Here is a 21272-nt window from a genome sequence, read left to right on the forward strand (position 1 = left end):
TGCGAGCACCCTCACACACGCCCCCACGCCTTTCCCCCCATCCTGGGAAAGTGCCAGCAGGGCCAGCCGTCTTCTTCCTCTTCTGAGCCTGTGCCTTAAGCAGCAAAGCCCTGAAGATAGAAAGATCCCCCGCCCAGTCTCCCCACCTGTATCCACCACCCTGCAAGCTTACTGTCTGTCTGGGCATCTCACTCTCTAGCCTTTAGCAAAAGTTACTCTGAAATGGCCCCCTCCATTGTCAGCCTCTGACTCTTCCATCTCTCTTATAACTCTCAGGAATGAGATCGATGTTGAAAATTGCCTCTACACCGTAGACGAAGTAGAATCCACCAGAGCGCAGACTCACGCCCCACACCCATGTCTACACCCGTCTGAGTTGCCTCCCGTCCTTCCTGCTGAGGAGCAGCAACTGACCGCCCTCCCCTTGGTTTGACCCCTCCTGGGCCCTCCTCCCAACACCTCCTCACAGGGTCCTGTCCACCTTACAAAATGCTCTGTGGTCTCTTGCACTGAATTGAGATTTAAAGCTACTCTCCCTGGAGCCACACTCCACCATCCCAGCCGCTTCCCCACATCACAGAGGCTCTTCCCTTCCCCTTACCCCCAGGCCACTGCAACCCGTATCCCACCCACCACCCGTATCCCACCCACCTTCCATCAGGATGGCCCCCGACACTCCAGCTGCTGCTACGGCTTCGTCTCATCCTGTGGGCTTCCTGGGTCTCCCAGCCAGCTGGCCTGCTTTCCTCCTGCAAGCCCTGCCTGTCCCTGCCCTCACCACCCATCCTACCTGGCGTGTCCTCCTTCTGCTCCCCTGGGTTGCTCCTTCTACCCCATCCCCTTAAAACGCAGGGCTTCAGGCACGGTCCTGGGAATCCCCACCCTCTTCCACTTCATATCAGAGCTCCTCAAGAAACGTGGCATGAAGGGGCATGGGCATGTCGAGAGCCATTTTCTGCCCCATTCCTGGGGGTGTCTGGGGGGCTCTGCTGCTAGAGCCCACAGCCTCCTGGATCTGGCAATAGTCAGCCTCTTCCTTTTGCTCAATATTACATACGCGTCGACTACATGGATGCTCTGAAGGGCTTTGTCCCTTAGGGAGGGCAAGGTAAATGCTCAGTTTTCTTACCTTTTATGCAGCAATTTTTAGAATAATGAGCTGGTGCCCTGGCAATCTCAAAAGGTTGATGCTGATAGTTGTGATTGTTTTAGCACAATCAGGAACTCATAGGCATTAATGAGAGTGATGCTTTTCCACCCATGGTCTTGCTGCCTTTATGGATGTTCAGATTGGCCCCTGCTGGGCCAGTGGGGGCCTCTCCTGTGGGCTCCTGTGTCCTGTGACTGGTTCTGGTTGTCGCCGAGCGCCTCCTCGCTATCTGAGGTGACAGATGCTCCAGACCTGTCCTTTCTACTTCCCACCCTACACCTGGAATCTGCCAACAGGCCAAGCAGCCCTGCATTCTTGTAACTGATGACATTTGGAGACCAGCGTGCTGGTGTGAGGAAGTTCTTGGTACCGCGTTAGCATCGCATTCAGGCTGTCCTGGAGAAGAGCTGGAGAAGCGCATGTCATGAGTACACCCTGGCGTCGCAGAGTCAAGTGCCACATTGTGGACGTCTGGGCTGAACACCATGGTTTTGAGCTGCTTCTGCCCATTCCTCCTGCAGAGCGTGACTGTGAACCCCAGGCAGGAGGCAGGAAACACCCAAAGGGGGACTCTGGCTGGCAGTGCAAAGAAAGGGACCTGCCTTGGGAACGCAGGACTGAAAAGATAACACATGGCAGGGCACCTTACGTCCCCAACCAACTATGAAGACCACTCAGACCCAGCACTTCTCGAACACAATGGCAGAAGGCAGCCCAGGGAGGCTCACTGCTCTTGGGATCAACCCGGAGTTCTTCTGACACCACGTGAAGGACTTGGCATTGCTAGGAAAGGGATCAGTTGAGACCTTCAGTAACAATCAGTGCCTAGGGAAGCATCGCTTCCCCTGTGAGCCCTGGGACCCCCATGCCAGAGACACTGGGACAGCCAGGGACACCTAGGGGATCCCCTGTGACAGCTGCCCAGTCAAGCCCCTTCCTCCTCCCGGCTGGAGACTCCTTGTCACTGCTAGGAGACACCCAGTGCCCTGGCCTGGGGAAGTCCCTTCCACCCCAGAGGCGGTCCCAGAAGAGACCAATGTGAGCCCCAGAAGCAGCAGCTAAACCAAGATCAAAACAACCCCACAAAGCCCTCAGATTAAACCATTGGAACCACAGCTCACAAAGGAGGCCAGGACCTGCATGCTAAAATACAGTAGGGGGACTGCAAGCTGAAATAGATAAAGCAAGTCAGACCCAGTGTCTCATAACATGAGAGACAAAATGCCAGGTACAACCAGCCACGATACCAATAAACAAAAAATCACATTCTGAATTTTAGAAGATAATCAGTTGATGACAACACTCTGATACAACCATATATCTGAAGTTAAAATTATCTAACAAAGAGTTTAACGCAGCTGTCATTAAAATTCTTCAGCAATAAATTGCAAGTTGCCTTGAAAGAAATTAAAAATATTTAGAAGTTACAGAAGCTATCCAAATCAAAATCATAGAACTGAAAATTCCCAACAATGGAACGCTGGTTGGAAAGAAATTTTTAAAAATCACCACAAAGAAATAGAAGTTACAAAAACTATCCAAATCAAAATCATAGAACTGAAAAATTCCAAAAATGGAACACTGATTGGATGGGTTCAACGGTAAAGTGGAGAGGACAAGGGAGATGATCAGCATACTTGAGAAAAAATTAATAGAATATACCCGACCTGAGCAACAGAAAAATAGAATGAAAACAAATAAAGAGACCCTCAGGGACCTGTGAGACAATAACAAAAGGTGTAATAGTCGTACCATTGGAGTCTCAGACAGGTGAGAGAAACAGAGTGTGACACAGTTTGGCTGTGCCCCCACCCAAGTCTCATCTTGAATTGTAGTTCCCATAATCCTCACATGTGGTGGGAGGGACCTGGTGGGAGGTAATTGAATCATGGGAGCGGTTTCCCCCATGCTATTCTCATGATAGTGAGTAAGTTCTCATGAGATCTGATGGTTTTATAAGAGGTTTCGCTCTTTGTTCGGCTGTCATTCTTCTCTCTCCTGGCGCCATGTGAAGAAGGACATGTTTGCTTCCCTTTCTGCCATGACTGTAAGTTTCCTGAGGCCTTCCCAGACATGTAGAACTATGAGTCAATTAAACCTCTTTCCTCTGTAAATTACCCTGTCTCAGGTATTTCTTCATAGCTGCATGAGAACGGACTAATATGGTGTCTGAAAAAGTATTTGAAGAAATAATGGCTGAAAACTTTGCAAGTCTGGTGAAAGACACAAACCTACACATACAACAAAATGAACCAACCCTAAATGAAATACACAAGACAAACAACAGCAGCAACAGAAGAAACTCACAAACTCGTCCCGATTAAACTTCTGAAAATGAAAAACAAAGAAAAAATCTTGAAAGCAGCCAAAAAGAAGCAGCACCTGACCTACAACGGAACCCTAAGTTGAATAACAGCAGTTTTTTTTTACCCCAAAACTTGAAACAAAAAGAAAGTGGCCCAGCATTTTTGTAAGTGCTTAAAGAAGAATTGTGAGCTATGAATTATATAGCCAGTGAAACTGTCCTTCAGGAATGAGGAGGAAATGAAGAAATTCTCAGAGGAAGGAAAATTAAAAGGATTTGTTGATGGCAAATTTAATCTTGCAAGGTTTTTACTGAATCTCTTTAATTGTGATAATACTTAAAAGTAGAATATTTTACCCAAAACTGTCTACAGATTCAATGCAATCTATATCAAAATTCCAGTGGCATCACAAAAAAAAACCTTAAATACCCAGAGCAATCTTGAGCAAAGTGAATCAAGCCAGGGTCATCACACGACCTGATTTCAAAACCTAAAACAAAGCTATAGCAATAAAACAGCATGGTACTGGCATAAAAACAGCAGAAACATAGATCAGCGAAACAGAACAGAGAGCACAGAAATAAATCCATATATCTGTGGTCAACTGATCTTTGAAAAAGTTGCCAAGAGAACCTAATGAGGAAAGGACAGTCTCTTCAATAGATGGTGCTGGGAAAACTGAATATTCACATGTAGAAGAATGAAATTAGACCCTTATTTCACTCCATATATAAAAATGAACAGAAAGTGTTTACAGACCTAAGACCCCAAACTGTAAAATTACTGGAAAAAAACCCATAAATATTAAATAAAGACAGAGTCTAGCTCTATGTCCCAGGCTAGCATGCAGTAGCATAATCATAGCTCATTGCAGACTCTAACTCCTGGGCTCAAGAGATCCTCTTGCCTCAGCCTTCCAAGTATCTAGGGCTACAGACGTACACCACTGTGGCCAGCTAATTAAAAATTAAAAACTGCTTTTGTAAAGATGTGGTTTCACTTTGTTGCCCAGGCTGGTATTGAACTCCTGGTTTCAAGCAAGCCTCCTGCCTCGGCCTCCCAAAATACTGGGATTACAGGCAGAAGCCACCACGCCCAGCTGGAAAAAGCTTCTTGACATTGGTCTGGGCAAAGATTTTTTGGATATGACCCCAAAAGCCCAGGCAACAAAACTGAACATAGACAAATGGAATTGCATCAAACTAAAAAGCTTCTGCACAGTAAATCAGCAGAGTGAAGAGGCAACTTACAGAATATGAGAAAATATTTGCCAACCATGCAACTAATAAAGGTTAATATCCAAAATATAAGGAGCTCAAATGACTCAGCAACAAAAAACCAAATAATATGATTTAAAAATGGACAAAAGACCTCAACAGACATTTGTCAAAAGAAAACACACAAATGACCAATGGGTATATGGAAAAGTGCTGAACATCAGTAGTTTTCAGGGAAATATAAATCAAAACCACAATGAACCATCACCTCACACCTGTCAGAATGGCTACCATGAAAAAGATGAAAGATAAGTATTGGTGAAGATGTGAAGAAAAGTGAACCATTGTACACTATAGGTAAAAATTAAATTAGTATAGCCACTATGGAATACAGTATGGAAGTTCCTCAAAAAATTGAAAACAGAACTACCATGCGATCCAGCAGTCCCGCTACTGAGTATTTCTTTGACATACCTCAGTATGTCGAAGGGATATCAGTTCTCCCCTGTTCATCACAGTATTCAAAATAGCCAAGATGTGGAACCAACCTAAATGCCCACCAACAGATGAGTGGTTAAAGAAAATGTGCTATATGTACACGATGGAATATTATGCAGCCATAAAAATGACTGGAATCCTGTCATTTGTAACAACATGGATCAATCTGGAGGACATTATGCTAAACAAAATAAGCCAATCACAAAAGATAAATGGGCCAGGTGCGGTGGCTCATGCCTGTAATCCCAGCACTTTGGGAGGCCGAGGTGGGCGGATCACGAGGTCAGAAGATCAAGACCATCCTGATTAACATGGTGAAACCCTGTCTCTATTAAAAATACAAAAAATTAGCCAGACTTGGTGGCGGGCACCTGTAGTCCCAGCTACTCGGGAGGCTGAGGCAAGAGAATGGCATGAACCCGGGAGGTGGAGCTTGCAATGAGCCGAGATCGCGCCACTGTACTCCAGCCTGGGCGACAGAGCCAGACTCTGTCTCAAAAAAAAAAAAAAAAAAAAAAAAAAAAAAAAGATAAATACTGCATGATCTCATTTATATGTGGAGCCTAAAACAGTTGAACTCAAAAGCAGAGAGTAGAATGTGGTTATCAGGGCCTGGGGGTGGGGACGAAAATGGGGAGATGTTGGTCAAAGGATACAATGTTTCAAAAAATAAATAAAAATTAAGAATTAACAGTAGTACTTTCTAAATTGATTATTTTTTAAACTTTTAGGATTGCTTTTACTGGAAGGAGGAGAAATGGTACCTACAAGATCCCCCAGGCAACCTGCCAGTCTATGGATGCAGAGCCACACCGTGGAGAAGCAAGTATGATGAAGGGAACTGCGGGGTCTGCCATGCCCTGCTCTGCCTGTATCAATGCTGGACGAGTTAAGAAAATTTAACAGCTAATGAAAGCAGGAAAATTATCATTTATCATCTGGAAAATCCACAAAGTGCCTGGAAATTCTTGGCATTTTCTGGAATGCTTCCTGCCAATGCAAACACGTGTAATTTTTTATAAACGTGTTCAACACCATCCCAATGTGTTTTACTATGATTAAAAGCACTTCGAATTGTTCCAAATTTTCCTCTAATCCAAAATGCACTCCTGGGGGCTGGCAGGGGTCAAGCAGGGAGCAGTCTGCTGAAACAACACTAAATGAATGTCAATAAATACTCATTATTCCAAGAGGAAAAAAAATGTTTTATCTATCTTGGAAAATATTTTTTTAAAACTTAAGTAAACCTGAGGCACAAAATCGCTTAAAAATCTATATCTCTAGGGAAGAGGAACTAAAAGGGGAAAAAAACCCTATTCCTTATCGAAATGATGAGAGTAAGAGTATTGCATGGCATGAACAAAGTACTGAAAGAGATTTCCGTTTGACCCAGTCACAGCCCACCTTGTAGATTTGCTGCAAGATTTCTGGGCTGCTCCAGCCTCCACATTAAAGAGCCCTTGGCTGGGAGGAAGCCCTGCTCTTTTTCAATGCCCTCACTCCAAATTCCAGTGTCACACAGCAGTTCCATCATATTAACTTATTAACTTCAGAAATCTCAGGTCAAGAAAAAGTATTGCAGTTATCTGTGAAAAATGTATGAAAATAACTCAGAGAAGGGATAAAACAGGTAAATCAGCTATTCAAAGAATAAGACAGGTTTGGTCACATTTTATAACAGATACTTAAAGTATTTATCATAAACAAATAGACCCTTTGGCTTTTCCCGAAATCCCATTCCTCACCCCTTAACTTGCCACACTGAGTCCAGAGTAGTATAAATTGACAGTTCGTGTTCTTGAGGTTACAGACTTTATGCATGACTCCACTGTAAATATTTGATAGGATCTATTTTGGCATTTATTAGGAATCAAAAGTGCAATTCTGAGAGCTTGAATTAGTACCTGTGATAATTATTTGTTTTTAAAGAACCAGGAAAGGTAGAAAATTAGTTGCCTGTCCACGGGGATCTTATAATTTCTTAGTAGCCAAATATCAAAGGTTTTACAAACAAATTTTAAAATCATCCACTTTAAGTGGAGTGAACCTTTTATCTGACGAGTTGGTTGGTTGTTGTCTTAACCATCTGCCACTGCGTGTGATGGGGTTTTACATCTCAGGAGTGTGGGCAGGTGCTCAGAGCTCATCTCACAGGTGACTTGGGAATACTGAGCCCCTCGGCGCTAGAAACTGGGTTTCTTCCCACGGGCTCCTGCACTGCAGTGGAAAACAGACAAACAAGTAGACAAACAAGAATGCAAATTGGAGATTTGTGATTTGGTGTTTATAAACCACAGAGTTCTTTCCCATAAGAGGATAGGAAAGATATTTCAGAAGTTGGCATTAGTTATTAGTAGGTATCATGGTAGTAACAGTGTCAGGTAAAAATGTGACAAGCATTTAGAACCCCTCTCCCATTACCTCCCAAGGGGAGTCTGCACAGGCCCTTGTTTTCCTTGCTGGATGTGTGAATGACTCCCTGCATAGAAAAGCTAGGAGGAGGTTTTCTGAATGACAGTGGGGCCCCACCCTTGCTGGAGAACACAGGAGGAAAGGAGTGAGAGGGCAGGGGGCAGCTGAGAGTGTGGGCCTGGACGGGAAAGACACGAAGACCATGCTGTTGAGTGAATTTCAGCGACGCTCTTTCTACCAGAGAACACCTGCATTTCTTTTAGAGGCTTCCTGGAGTGTGTGTGAATGTGAGTGCATGTGTGTGTGAATGTGAGTTCGTGTGTGTGTGCCCTGACACAGCATCCTAGTGAAAGGAGCCTTAGGGAAGGAACATGGCGCCCGGGTCTTTTCTTAGTTGCAATGTCTTTATTTACTGAGTGTTTTCTGGATGCCAAGTTCTCTGGTATTCCCCTGTGAGTCATAGACCAGCAAACGGAAGAGCCTTGTCTTTCTTACTCCAATGTCTGTGATTTTAAAAACCACCCCCACTAAATTACAGGGCAGAGAATTTCTCCCAGCAAAATCCAATTTGGGACTAAAATCATGGAAATGGGTTCTCAGGGGTGCCCGTGGCGCCCCCTACTGGAACTACTGATCCTCACCCCCTCTCCCAACTGCAGCATCATAACTGCCACATGTTGGCCAAGCAGAAGCTCGCACTGGGCTGGCTGGCTGGCGTTTGTGGAGGCCACCGACTGACCGGAAGAGCCTGGACACGGCCCTGAGGTCCCATCACTCCTCCATCGGGTCCTGCACCCACCAGAAGATGCCTAGAGAGAAACGTCAGATTAAAGATTGTAAGATGTTAGGGAAAGCAAAGATTGTAAACGTGCCATTTTCCCCCAAATCCAGGAAATCTTAGCTTTCTTGTAGCAAATAGTAAGAAAACCTTTAAGGAAGCAAACGAAATGTTTGCCCGACTGTCATCAGGCTTCCTGCAGACAGACACAAAAGATCCATGAGCATGGAGCAGTGAAGGAGATGGGAAAATGTGTTCAAAGTAGTCGCGCTTTCCTTTCAGGCATCAGAGAGTGCTCCATCTACTTCCGGGGCGCCTGGTTCTGTGGGGAGACCGGGAGGGATGAATTCCGAGTGTTGTTCATTGATGACATGAAGAAATGGCCATGCAGGAAAGATAACTGATGAATCAAAGAACTATTCTTCACCCCACGGTGCCGCGGGAAGCTTTGTGGCTGTCACAGATTCACGGGGAACTCGGTGTTTGGTGACTTAGTCTCCTGTGTGATGATGTCTCAGATGGGACCTTTGGCAGATTATAGGTCATGTGAGTGAGGCCCTAAAAACAGGATTAGTGCCCTTAAAAAAGAGACATGAGACAGCTTCCTCTTCCCCAGCGCCTTCCCCACCAAGAGAGGACATGGCAAGAAAACGCTGTCTGCAAACCTGGGGGAAGGCCCTCACCAGACACCAAGTGTCCGGGTGCCTTGACCTTGGACATCCCAGCCTCCAGAACTGGGAGGAAGAACTGTTTGTTGTTTGAGCCACTGCATCCACAGCTTCTGTTGGAGCACCCTCGGCTGGCTAAGACAGTAACAAACATTTAAAGAGATTAAAGAACCTAGAAATTCTGGTAGAAATGGGTACACAGCATCTACAGTCAGCATAGCCAACATTTACTAAACTCCAGGATGTCGTAAATAAACGATGAGCGACGGGTGGGTTCTGCTTATGCCAGAGGACTCTGGTTCTGCAAGGGCAGGTAGGTTGGCTTTGAATCCCGTCTGTACCCAGACGCAGGGTCTTCAGCAAGTCACTTAGCTTCTGTGCTCTGTTTCTCTCTGCATGAAACGGAGGCCACAGCATCTAAACGAGAAGGTAGGGTTGCAGATGGAACACCACACTATCTACAAGAGGTGCTTAACCCGGGATCTGTGTCTAGTTGGGGAAGAAAGAGGTGCCATTTTCTTTTCCATGCTCGGCAGGGAAAGAACCCCTCACCGTCTGCCGTGCCATGGCTCTGGTGCCTCCTCCGTCTCCGCAGTGATGTGACTGGCAGACAGCATGCTTCCGGGCGCTCCTCCAACCCGTCCCACCCATAGCTGCAGTGCTCACAGTTCTCAGGCAGCCTGGACTCCACAGCCAGGAGCAAGGCTGGCTGAGACTCTCCAACAAGCTGCTCTTTTCCGGGCACTGTGCTGAGCACCACGCAGACATTTAACCCTCATATGAACTCCAGGAAGAAGGATGATCATTCATTGTCCAGTTCAGGACAGAGATGGTGCTTAATCTCTCTATGGCCACAGAGTTAAACATCCAGCCAGAATTCAAACCCATATTTCCTGACATCTCAACTCCTAATTAAAATTACCTTCAGGATTCCTGGGCAAATGTACCAGGCGTCTTGCTGTGGCACCAAGGGGCATGTGGGGGAGGCCTGGGCAGCAGGTGCCTCCTGCCACTTCACGTCGGTGGCCGTCCCCTGGCCCAAGCACCCCACAGATACCCAGACATCACATTTTTAATTATAATAGTTATTTCACTTTTACTCTGTACATACATATGTCCGAAGTGCCTCCACAGAGACTTGCAGAAGTTTACAGAAACTGAGAGAAAATAAAACAATGTAGAAACGTAAGCCAAACATTGGTGTCAGAACCCACCGACTCACCTACCTTCACAGCCCAGGAGGATCTCTCGGTGCTGATGATACCCTGCCCAGGACAGAGGCTGGCGGCAGCTGCTGGAGGCACAGAGGGCACTGCCTCTGCTTTATGGGCCCTGCCAGCCTCGGGCTCAAGGAGACATCAAAAATCTCTGCTTGTATTTGAGCCACAAAAGCCTGTCATTTTTCTTAAATATCCTCATGTAGCAGGAAATCCAGTCATGCTACAACTTGACTCTTGTCCCTTCATTTGCAAGAATATGCACTGAAGTTTGACCCCGTAACTGATACGTTTTGCCTGTGTTCCACCCAAATCTCATCCTCAACCGTAGCTCCCATAATTCCCACGTGTTGTGGGAGGGGCCTGGTGGGAGAGCACTGAATCATGGGAGTGGGTCTTTCCCATCCTGTTCTCATGGTAGTGAAGAAGTCTCACGAGATCTGATGATTTTATAGCTGGGAGTTGCCCTGCACATGCTCTCTCTTTGTCAGCCGCCATAGAAGACATCTATTCGCTCTTCCTTTACCTTCTGCCATGACTGAGGCCTTCCCAGCCATGCAGAACTGTGAATCCATTAAACTTTCTTTTTAATAAATTACCCAGTCTCAGGTATGTCTTTATCAGCAGCGTGAGAACAGACTAATACAGCAACCTAGAACACCTGTAATGCAGGTGAGCTGGGGTTGACCTTGCTCTAACCTTCTAAGGAAAGCCCATCCCTCCAATGTGGGTATAATTTTGCTAGCCACTCCCATCTTGAAGACAGTAATAAAAGACAATTCCTGATCTTGAAAGGGAAACAGAGAGACAGAAATGCACCATTCCCCTGATGATTTGACATGGGCAGGAAGAAAGCCATTCCTTTAAAAAATATATCAGCAACAACAACAACAACGGATTCTAGGGATTTTGAGGGTACTTTTAAGGGAACCAAAAATATCTCTCTGACTTGGTGGAAAGCACAGGCCATATGGCCATGCCAGCAGGGCCATTCTGCAAGGAGCGGGCGTGGCCCCTGCTCAGTAATGTGCAAGCTCCAGGCCACATGCAGTGGGGCCTCTGAGGACGACATCCCAGCAAGTCTATTTGGTGGCCTTTGCACAAAAGTCTGTGAATCTATCCTTCCTCTTGGGTAAGGGGAGGGGTTGAATATGAAAGGACCTCATTTTTCCCTCCATGTAGCTCTCCCACAGTCACAGGCTCATGCCTAGACCCAAGCCATGCAAAGCCTGAGCACCAAGCTTTGCAAGAGCTGGCAGCCTCTGCAGGGAGACGAGAAGGGGAGGCACAAAGAGCCTGCAGGAGAACTTGCTGGAAATGATCTACAGAGGGAGGCAGGGCAAGAGACCACACCCCACAGAATCCCGGTGTGCAGGAGCTCGGGGGCCAGCTCCCCTCCCAGGGAAGTCAGGGCCTGAGGAACGGCACTTGGAGGAATCTGCCAGGCACCGCGGGCTTAGGCCATTGTGCACAGCACATGGGCCACTTATTTCACGTTTCCAGGGAGGGCCATTCACGTAGACCACCTTGCGGACAGGGCCTCTTGGAGAGGGACAGCTTACATTTACGTAATCCTCTGGGTCAGCCCTGAGACCTCCTACTAGACCCACGCACCAGCAATCTCACACTCCAGGTCCAGGAGTATTGACCCCTTCTCACTCACCATTCACTGGAAGAGGATATCTAACAATGGGAAGGACGGGGATAAGTTACCAGCACCGATGCTTCTGTACTGCTTGGTTTAATCATCGACATCAACGCCACCTTCCTACACACATGCTTTTGTGAGACACTCAGCGATCCTTACACAGGTGACAGGCATGGATGTCCATTTGGAGCAATCACTTTGGCTTTTATCCTGAAAAGGCAAAATCTTCAATGATCAATTATCTTGCGATTTTGAGAGTTATAACTGCAAGAGGAGAAACCAAGTGCCACAGTTTAATTATACACTTAAACCTAGATTTGCATAGTTCATCTCGGTATCTATAAAAATTATGATTAGGTGCCTAAAATTGTATCTGCCTTTTGCAACAGATACTGATATCTTTCTATATGGACGGAGTTCAGCAAAACGCCAATTCGCTAATATGGAATTTTCCTTAAAAAAAAAAAAAAATTACCTTGGTTCATGGCTGGAAAGTCTCCACCCTTGTAGAGGTGAGCACATTCCGTTCACAGCCCACAGGACGCTGAGTGGATTCTCCCAGCTGCAGCGCACACCTCAGCCCGCTCACGATCCTAGAGGTGTGGGCAAGGGCTGATTCCAAAGACTTCAGTTTTGCAGGAAAGTACGGACAGGAAAATAAGTCTAGAACCAGGGACACGGTTATCCCCCAGGCACCTTCCTCACTCACTGGAACCCTTGCTGCAACCCGGCGTGGAGCTGCGCTAGCCGGCGACCTCTGTCAACACCAGAGCAGGCTGATGCAGACACAGGCAGAGTCTTAAGCTGTGGGCAACATTTGACCAGGCGGGCAGAAAAATTCTTCCGACCTTATTAGGAGTTTCAGAGCAAAGCTAGTTTTACTGCAAATATAGCACTGGGAGTATGTTTTCCAGTCTATTGTTAAACTTGGCCTCCTGGGAGACAACTTTCATATCCTTATCTTTCTTTAGCCTATGACTAGCCTGACATTGTTGAGCATGCCATGTGTGCGATGTGTGTCTTCCACTACGTCACTGAAGAGTCACCAAAAGTATGAGGAAAAAATGATGTTCAAGCATCAACTGTATCTAAAAGTGCATTGTTTGTAAACAGTCCTCCAGCCAGATTGAGAAATATTAAAGGCTCGTATTTGAGAAATTACACTCCCCAAATGGGATATTGGCAGCTCTTCCATTTTTGTCCTTGTTCTTTACAGGAGACACAGAAGCTGTCACTTCTCAGGCCCATACCCAAAAATTATCTGGTCTGAATATTCTTCTGTGATGCAATTTTGCAGGGTTGACATAATCAGGGTGGCATAATTCAATTTTTTTTAATTAGCCATTTATTATAGTGTGGGCAAGACATAAACATTTCCATGAATCACACACGTAAATAACGGAAACTAAAAGTAAAATGAATTTTCCCTATCGGCAGGGTAATAGTTTAATTGTACACAGTTATTCTTACATTAAAAGCTGCATACCTGGCAAGCTTTATCGGGTAACAGGGACTTTTAAATGTGCCAATGTTTCTACACAAGTAACGTGGGTCAATTGCAAAAGGGATAACCATAATGATTAAATCATTAAAATTTTGTCTATGCTTCACAGAGCATAGAGAAAATTAACTTCCCACCAACCTCATTTTTCTGCTGAACATGAAATAATGATTTTCTGCCAGTATAATTACAAAGCTAACATCTGATAGAGTCAGCATCCAGGGGGATTATCACAGGCATGAGTATTAGACCTCATTACCAGCTTGACTGCAAAATTATTACATCTTGTAATTGGAGGGTGAGATTTATATACAGATTGGCCGGGTTTCTGTAAGATTGTAATTACAAGCTTCGTTGGTTTGCTACTTATCACACGGTGCAGGAGGCGGCAAAAACAAGCAGAGGGAAGGCCATTTCATTAAGCTGTAACCCTATCAAGGGAGGAGCGCTGTAACGTCCCTGTATTTATTAGGCCAAACAGAGCTGTTTGCAGAAGGGGAGGCCATTTATTACCGCCTGACAAATGGGATTTCATTTATTTAACCTCGGTGATCTATTTCAGTAAAATGTACAAACGAGCCATCCATTTTATGATTCCGGAGTCAACGCTCAATTATCTAAAGGCTAACTGAGTGTTAAAGTGGCCATCTGCTAGGATGAATTCATTGATTTAATTTGCTTCATGTTGCTGAATGGTTCCGGGGAGGCGAGGCGGTGGGGCGGCTGCCTGAGGGGGGCCGGGCGCCCCGAGAGTGTGCGCGCGTGGGCCTGGGTGTGCACGCGCACGTGTTTAATCCCCACACAATGCAAGGAGGCGATCAATAGCAGCTTAAATTTTATGAGACAAGGAGTTAAGTTGCTCAGCTCAAGCCAGAGCACCTTTGTTCTCCCATAACAAGTAATCTCCGCGGCGGAATTAATATTGACAGGCTGGCTTCTCTGTGGCTAATTTGGAGGGCACCCGGGCCAATGGGCGGGCGGGCGGTGATAGAGCTGTTATTAGGGTTCATTACGCCCCGCGCGATCGATGCCCGGGCCGCCCGCAGCCTGGCCCCCGGCCTCGGCCAGTCCACGCTGCACTCCGGCTTTCCAAAGGGAGCTTTTGCAAAATGAACAAATAGGAAGGAAATAAATGAGGAAGGAACTAAACGGGCGTTGCTTGGCGAGGCAGGTCTCGGTGGTCGGAGCCATGGACTTGGGAAGGAGGAGAGGAAATGCGCGGAGGGCGGCACGGAGGCGGTCGGGCCCTGCTGGGCTCCAGGGACCGGCGCTCCCCAGGACTGGACCCCGACCCCAGCGGAGGCTCCGTTCCTTAGGGTTCGATGCCCACCCCCCGCCTAGTCCTTGCCAAGCCCCACAAGCCGGCTCAGCCTCCGTGGAATGAACAGGAAGGTTCCATGGCAGGAATGAACGTTTCTGGGGTGGGGTGAACGGTGTCTCGAGGGCGCGCACACCCTTGCTGAGGCTTTGGGAGTGTTTTCTTCACAGACGTTTTCACCACACAGAAGGAGCCTGCAGAGCAGGTGCCCACAGGGAAGTTTCTAGAACATTCCTCTCTGCAAGATGCTGCCTCTCTCAACTCTGAAAGGGTCCTAGTGGGTACAAGCACCCCTCAGGCAATAACCCATTTCTCTTGTGGCCGACTCAGCGCAGGTGAGAAGCTTTCCAGAGTGGGCACAGGAAAGCCGTGCACCCTGCATTTCGCTCTGTGGCCTGACAGCCGTGCGTGAAATCGGGACAGCATCACACTCCAGAAGGGAAAAGGACAGGCCTGTGCTGATGAGGGCCATGGCTCCGGCCTCTCATGCCATGTCCTTGCGAGTGGGTGGAGGGTGGATGGAGAGAGTGGCGGCCTCTGCTCTGCAGCTGGCCGGGCCCATGTGCTTCTCTGCCCATAGCACAGGGGCAGGAACTCTGGATTCTCTTCATGCACACTTTCTCCTTGTGGTCACAGTCTCCGCTGTCCTCCCCATCTCCTCCCCAGTGAGCTCACTCTCTGCCTCCAGCTGTGGGCTCCACCGCAGGCCTCTGCCCACCTCTCCCTAGCTCACTGTCAACCCCCTCTCTCCCACCCATGCCTTCTCCTCTAAGCCCTCTGTTCCTAAGCAACTCTGTTGGAAGAGAGCACTAGCGTCCCCTGTCAGTGTTGGGAAGGACGATCTCTCCCGTGTAGCTCCTCCTGCGAACTTCTAGAGCTGCCCGGGTCCTGCTGCACACCTGGATCCTGCCGCACATGGCCACTGGCTCACTCTCCTGGTGAATGAGGCTTTGCCAAATGCAATCACTGCTCCCACCAGTGTGTCTCCTGGGTTCCCACGCAGGATGTCCACGCAGCACACCAGGGCGTCACCTGGGCGACACTGTCCTCAGAGAACAAGAGAATACTGAGAGGCCTCAGGAGGTGGGCTCTGCTGAATGTCAGTGCGTCTTCAGGGCCTGGTGGGGACTGCAGGGGGCCTGGAGTTTGCCCCATGGAGGCAGCGGTGCAGAAGTGTGGGGAGTTTGCCATCAGGTAGTCCCTGCAGGTGTCATGATTCACAAGTGCCTCAGCACTGCACATTCGGTTCACTGGGAGAGAAATGCACCTGTGTTTTTAAACGAGTATTCTTAGTCCAATACTTCCAGATCAGAGTTTTCCCCGAAGAATCAATTTGGAAATTCTCTGCGTTTATGAGCACTGGAAATATTCTGTGCCTCTTGTTTTCAAAGTCTTTCCTGTATTACAGGGCACTGTTTGAATTACCCCAATAGAGGCCCCTCTTTGCCATTGCAGGGGGCCAATTTTTTTTCTTATTTTTTTCTTGAGACAAACTGAAACCAGTGTTTATGTCACATGTATAGTGTGCATTTAGTTTGTCTACTCAATATGTGTTCATTACACTGATCAACTTGTAATCATTAAGAAATATTTACACTTGAAACTTTGAAAATCATTATTGAATGGGCTAACCTATGCTTTGTAACTTACTTTTAAAATTTATTTAAGACAGTTCTTGGCTTCTGCCAGGAATCTATGGAATAAATATGAGCAATTGGTCTTGTGTTCCATTTGCTCATAGATAAAATAAGCAAACTTGACATATCAAGTATTTCTCCTTAGAACCTGAATTATCCTATTGATTTTTGTATCTAAAGAACTATATGGCACTCTATCTTGCCTCTCTTATGTGCTATTTTAGGGGCAGACTGCTTTAGGCTGTATTTATTTAGAGCAATCGATGTGATGTAGTCGTTTAATCATTTGCACAATCTAAATGGTTCCCACAAGCCATCGAAACAGGAAACTGACTTAGTTGGTCTTAGAAATAGCCACAATAGCCAGATTAGTTGAAATGCTTGGATCAGGCAGTTGCTTAAAACAGAAACAAACACAAAAACAAAATCAACAACAATGATGTCAGTACAACTGTAGCCAGGAGAGACCATGTGCTGTGTGGACTTCCAACCAGATGTCTGCGTTTGTGTGGGGTGAGGGGGGACCCACAGTACACGGTGCCCAGGAGTGATGTGGAAGCCCAGCTTTACTGATTATTCAGTTACTGTTACCACAGGGAATTGAAGACTGGGGTTGGGTCAAGATCTGAGCAGGACTCGGAGAGTTGAAAGTGGCATATCCCATGACTGACACCAAAATGCCTTTTCCAGTAAAAGAAACAGTTGAAGTGCTAGCCTCCAAGGAGCACAGGCTCACACGGCCACCAGAGAGAAGGCGGGAAGGTATCCCAGCTTCAACCAGACTCATTTCCTCCATTCGAGGCACTGACTCCAGGGAGTCTTCTTGTCAGAAGTACAATCTTTTTTGTCTGCACTTAAAACAACTAAAACGTGTTGTTCAAATCCCAATTGTTTTCAGCAATAGGAAAAAGCACAGCAGGATATGTCTAGCATTTTCTAAATATCAATGAGTTATTGTTCAACTCATTCTTTCTACTTGAAGACAGCAGAAACTACAAGATTAATTTATGTTGTTCATCCCTTGAGAAATTGTCCGATTTATAATAAACATTAGTACATAAACCTAGACACATTCACATTTATTACTTATGTCTAATATATTCAGTCTCAGGAAACTATATTACCTTTTTTCAGAGTATTGTGATGCTACAAATTAATTTGATTCAGCTTTCTACCTTAAATAATTCCTTCTAACAGCAAACCCTGTTTAGACTATTTCCACTTAATGCAATTATTGATAGTTAGATTTAAATCTTCCACCTTGCAAGACGTCCATGTTTTCTACTTGATTTCTAGTTTCCTCATTTTCTGCCTTTTGATTAATTTAATATTTTTATATTTTAATTTTATCTCTACTATTGATACAATAGTTATATCTATCCATCTATCTACCCATCTAGCCATCTATCTATTCATCCATCCATCCGTTTATCCAGTCATTTATCCATCTATCCATCTGTCTATTCATATATGCATCTATCTCTTCATCTATCTATCTATCTATTCATCTATCCATCTATCTTTCTATCCATCTATCCATCCATGTATCTACCCATCTATCTATTCATCTATCCATCCATCTACCTATTCATCTGATATGGTTCGGCTCTGTGTCCTCACCCATATCTCATCTCAAATTGTAATCCTCATAATCCCCACATGTTGAGGGAGGGACCTGGTGGGAGGTGATTGGATCACAGGTGTCGTTCCCCCATGCTGTTCTCATGATAGTGAACAAGTTCTCATAAGATCTGATGGTTTTATAAGTGTCTGACAATTCCTCCTTCATGCACTCTCTCTCACCTACCACCATGTAAGCTATGCCTGCTTCCTCTTCTGCCATAATTGCAAGTTTCCTGACGCTTCCCCAGTCAAGTGGAACTGTGAGTTAATTAAATCTCTTTTCTTTATAAATTACCCAGTCGTAGGTAGTATATTTATAGCAGTTCGAGAAAGGACTAATATACTATCTATCTATTTATCTATCTCTATCTACATCTATTTATTCATCTCTCCATCTATCTATCCATCTACCCATCTATTTATCCATCTATCTATATACATCTATCTATTCATCTATGCATCTATCTACCTATCCATCTATCCATTCATCTATCCATCCATCTATCCATCTATTCATCTATCTATCCATATATACATCTATCTATCCATCTATATATCTGTCTATCTATTCATCTATCCATCTATCTACCTATCCATCTGTCCTATTCATCTATCCATCCATCTCCCCTGCACCTGTCCTTTGGGCTACTATTGTCATACATTGCACTACTACTGATTTTATAGAATTCCATTTCCTTTCATGGTTGCTCTGGCAATTTAATACACTTTTAACTTTTAGTAGGTCTACTTTTTATGTAAAATATTGAAATCTTACAGTCTTAAGGTCTATATTTCTTCCCTGCCCTTATGTTATTATTGTGATACATAATACAACTACACACATTATAAACCCATGACACAATGTTACATTTTGGCAAAAAAGAAAAATAGTATTTTGAATGTATTCAGATATTTACCATTTCTGATACTCTTTTTTCTTTTTGTCCCTTATGTTCTGAGCTTCCATCTGGTGTCACTATTATTCTTCCCCAGGAACTATCATCAACATTTCTTGTAGTGATGACTTATTTTAGTTATCTTCTATCTTAAAATGTCTTCATGTTACCTCCGTTCTTGAATGACAGTTTCACTGGATATAGTATTTGGAGTTGACATTCATTTTCTTCCATCACTTTAAGGATGTTGGTCCACTTCCTTTTGGCCTCCATGGTTGCTAATAAGAGGCAGCTCTTGACTGATTTTTTTTCTTGTGGTAAGCCATATTTTCCTCCTGTCATGCATGCCTGGAAGTGGCTTTGTTTGTTTGTTTGCTGGATGTTGCAAACTGTTAATTTTATGTTGTTGGATGCCAGATTTTATTAGATTCCTATATTGTGGGGTTTTTTCCCTGTTTGTACTTAGGTATTTTTGAAATTGGTTTGATCGTTTGAGGATCGGAAGCTTCGTTAGGGAAAGTCAGAGTACGACACAGCCTAGAGCTTGTTTACCTCCACTTCTGAAGCCACGCGTCTTCGGACTCTATCTGATGCCTCCTGTATTGTGGGTTTTTCCCACATTGGCTTGTTGGAATTCAAACTATTCTCAGCTCTGTGTAAACTTTGAGAAAATATTCAGCCTACTGCTCTTAGATGGTTCTTTCCATTTGTAGTAAATTTTTGTTTTTTCTTTCTTGAGAACAGAGATGTTTTCCTTGTCCTTGGTGGTTTTCAGCTGCATTTCTATATCTTGGTGAGGATTTCTTTTTAATTCTGCTGCTTGGGGTTTACTGGGCTTCATTAACTTGAGATTCTTCGTCTACTGTCAGTTGCTGATAGTTCAGAGCCTACCTTTCTAATGCTGCCTCCTCACCATACCCTTACCTCTCTGTCCTTTCTTTAAACACTCTTGTGTATTTTCTATATTTTAGTAACTCTGTTGTGCATCCTGAGTCAGTCCTTAAAATCTGTCTTCCATATTTTACATAGAGTAACTTAGCTCCAATTCAGCCTCTAAGGTCTACGTGGCCCACCCACTGTGCTTATTTTGATTATTACGTTTTTCATTTCTAGACATTCTATTTGGTTCTTTGTCAATTCCACATGTCAATCTTGGTAGTCTCTGTTACCTTTGTCGTTCATGCATTTTCTCTTCTGATTTTTAAATATATTACATGTGTTTGTGTTCCGTTTCGGGAGATGCCAATGTCTGAGTGTGTGTGGTTCAGATTTTGTAGCTGTTTCTGTGCGTCCTGGGTTGTGGCAGCTTATTTCCTCATTTGTCCTAGGAAGCTTTGTTCTGACCTCATGTTTGATGGAATTTCAACAGTGGGAAGTCTTTGAAGTCATTGTCCTTATGTAAAGTGTGTTCCTCCAGAAAAGACCTGAATTTGTTTCTGCTTGGATGTAGCAATATGAGTAGGAATTTTCCCCCTCATTCTCTGCATTAGCGTCAAAATTAAGACAGGTTCTATTCCAGAAAGTGCGTTTTCCAGACCTCCCACTGAGGATGCCGTTCCTCAAAGCCCGGACTTTGTGGCGCCCCTGGCGTGATCTCCCTCTCACCCTACCCAGGCCCCGCCTCCTGTTCCACCCAAATGAGACCCTTTGCACTCAGGTTCCAACTGCCAAACGTCAGTGAACACCCTCGAGGCGGTGGCTCACCCCACGGATGCAGGGGACCCAGGGCTGCTGTCGGCAGCTGAGTAGGTCACTCACAGTGCCCACGGTGGGGAGCCGTGAACACGCCCTGTGATGTAAGCAACTCCTTCCTCAGTTGTGCAGAAAGAGCCACAGAGCCAGAGCTTCCGCACCGTGCCTTCTAAGAGCCCAGTCACGCCCGCACCGTGCCTTCTCCTATCCCAGTCACGCCCGCACCGTGCCTTCTCCTATCCCAGTCACGCCCGCACCGTGCCTTCTTGTAGCCCAGTCACACTTTCACAGCCCAGCATTTTCAGAGACGCTGGCTGAGAGGGACTTCTCTGAACATATAGTCAGAAAGAGTACTGGCAAGGCAAACTCCACAGCCTTGTTTGCCCCCAAGTACCCTGACTCCCGGTCTGCACTGGTCATCTCTGACGCTGCCTCACTGTGCCCACACCTGGCCTGCAATTTATTTCTATTTACCAACCAAAGGCAATATCTGTTCCATTTTGTAAGTTAAAAAAGAATGTAAAATCTTCGTGGAAATGAATTGAAAATCGCCTCAATCATTTACTTAAGATGAATTAAAAATTCAAAATTATGACAAATAATACTTGTGTAAGTTACCCATATAATTACTGTATTTCAATAAGAAACTACCAGAAAACGCTAAATGTGTGACATAAATATAAGACAAAATATTGCATATAATTTGGAATA

At 45.3% G+C, this 21272-nt stretch overlaps 1 protein-coding gene and 1 long non-coding RNA gene across 9 annotated transcripts in view; one reads left to right on the plus strand and one right to left on the minus strand.

Moving 5' to 3' along the window:
* MRPL36 (mitochondrial ribosomal protein L36) overlaps positions 1 to 21272 on the plus strand; it is a 1017194-nt gene that overhangs the window by 714782 nt on the left and 281140 nt on the right. The window lies entirely within an intron of this gene.
* On the minus strand, positions 7005 to 8380 carry LOC126957438 (uncharacterized). Its single transcript, XR_007726770.1, has 2 exons — positions 8225 to 8380; positions 7005 to 7388 (listed from the first exon to the last, which is right to left on the minus strand). It is a non-coding gene; the product is annotated as an uncharacterized LOC126957438 (long non-coding RNA).

This window comes from Macaca thibetana, chromosome 6, assembly GCF_024542745.1.
Source record: "Macaca thibetana thibetana isolate TM-01 chromosome 6, ASM2454274v1, whole genome shotgun sequence".
NCBI classification, from domain to species: Eukaryota; Metazoa; Chordata; class Mammalia; order Primates; family Cercopithecidae; genus Macaca; species Macaca thibetana.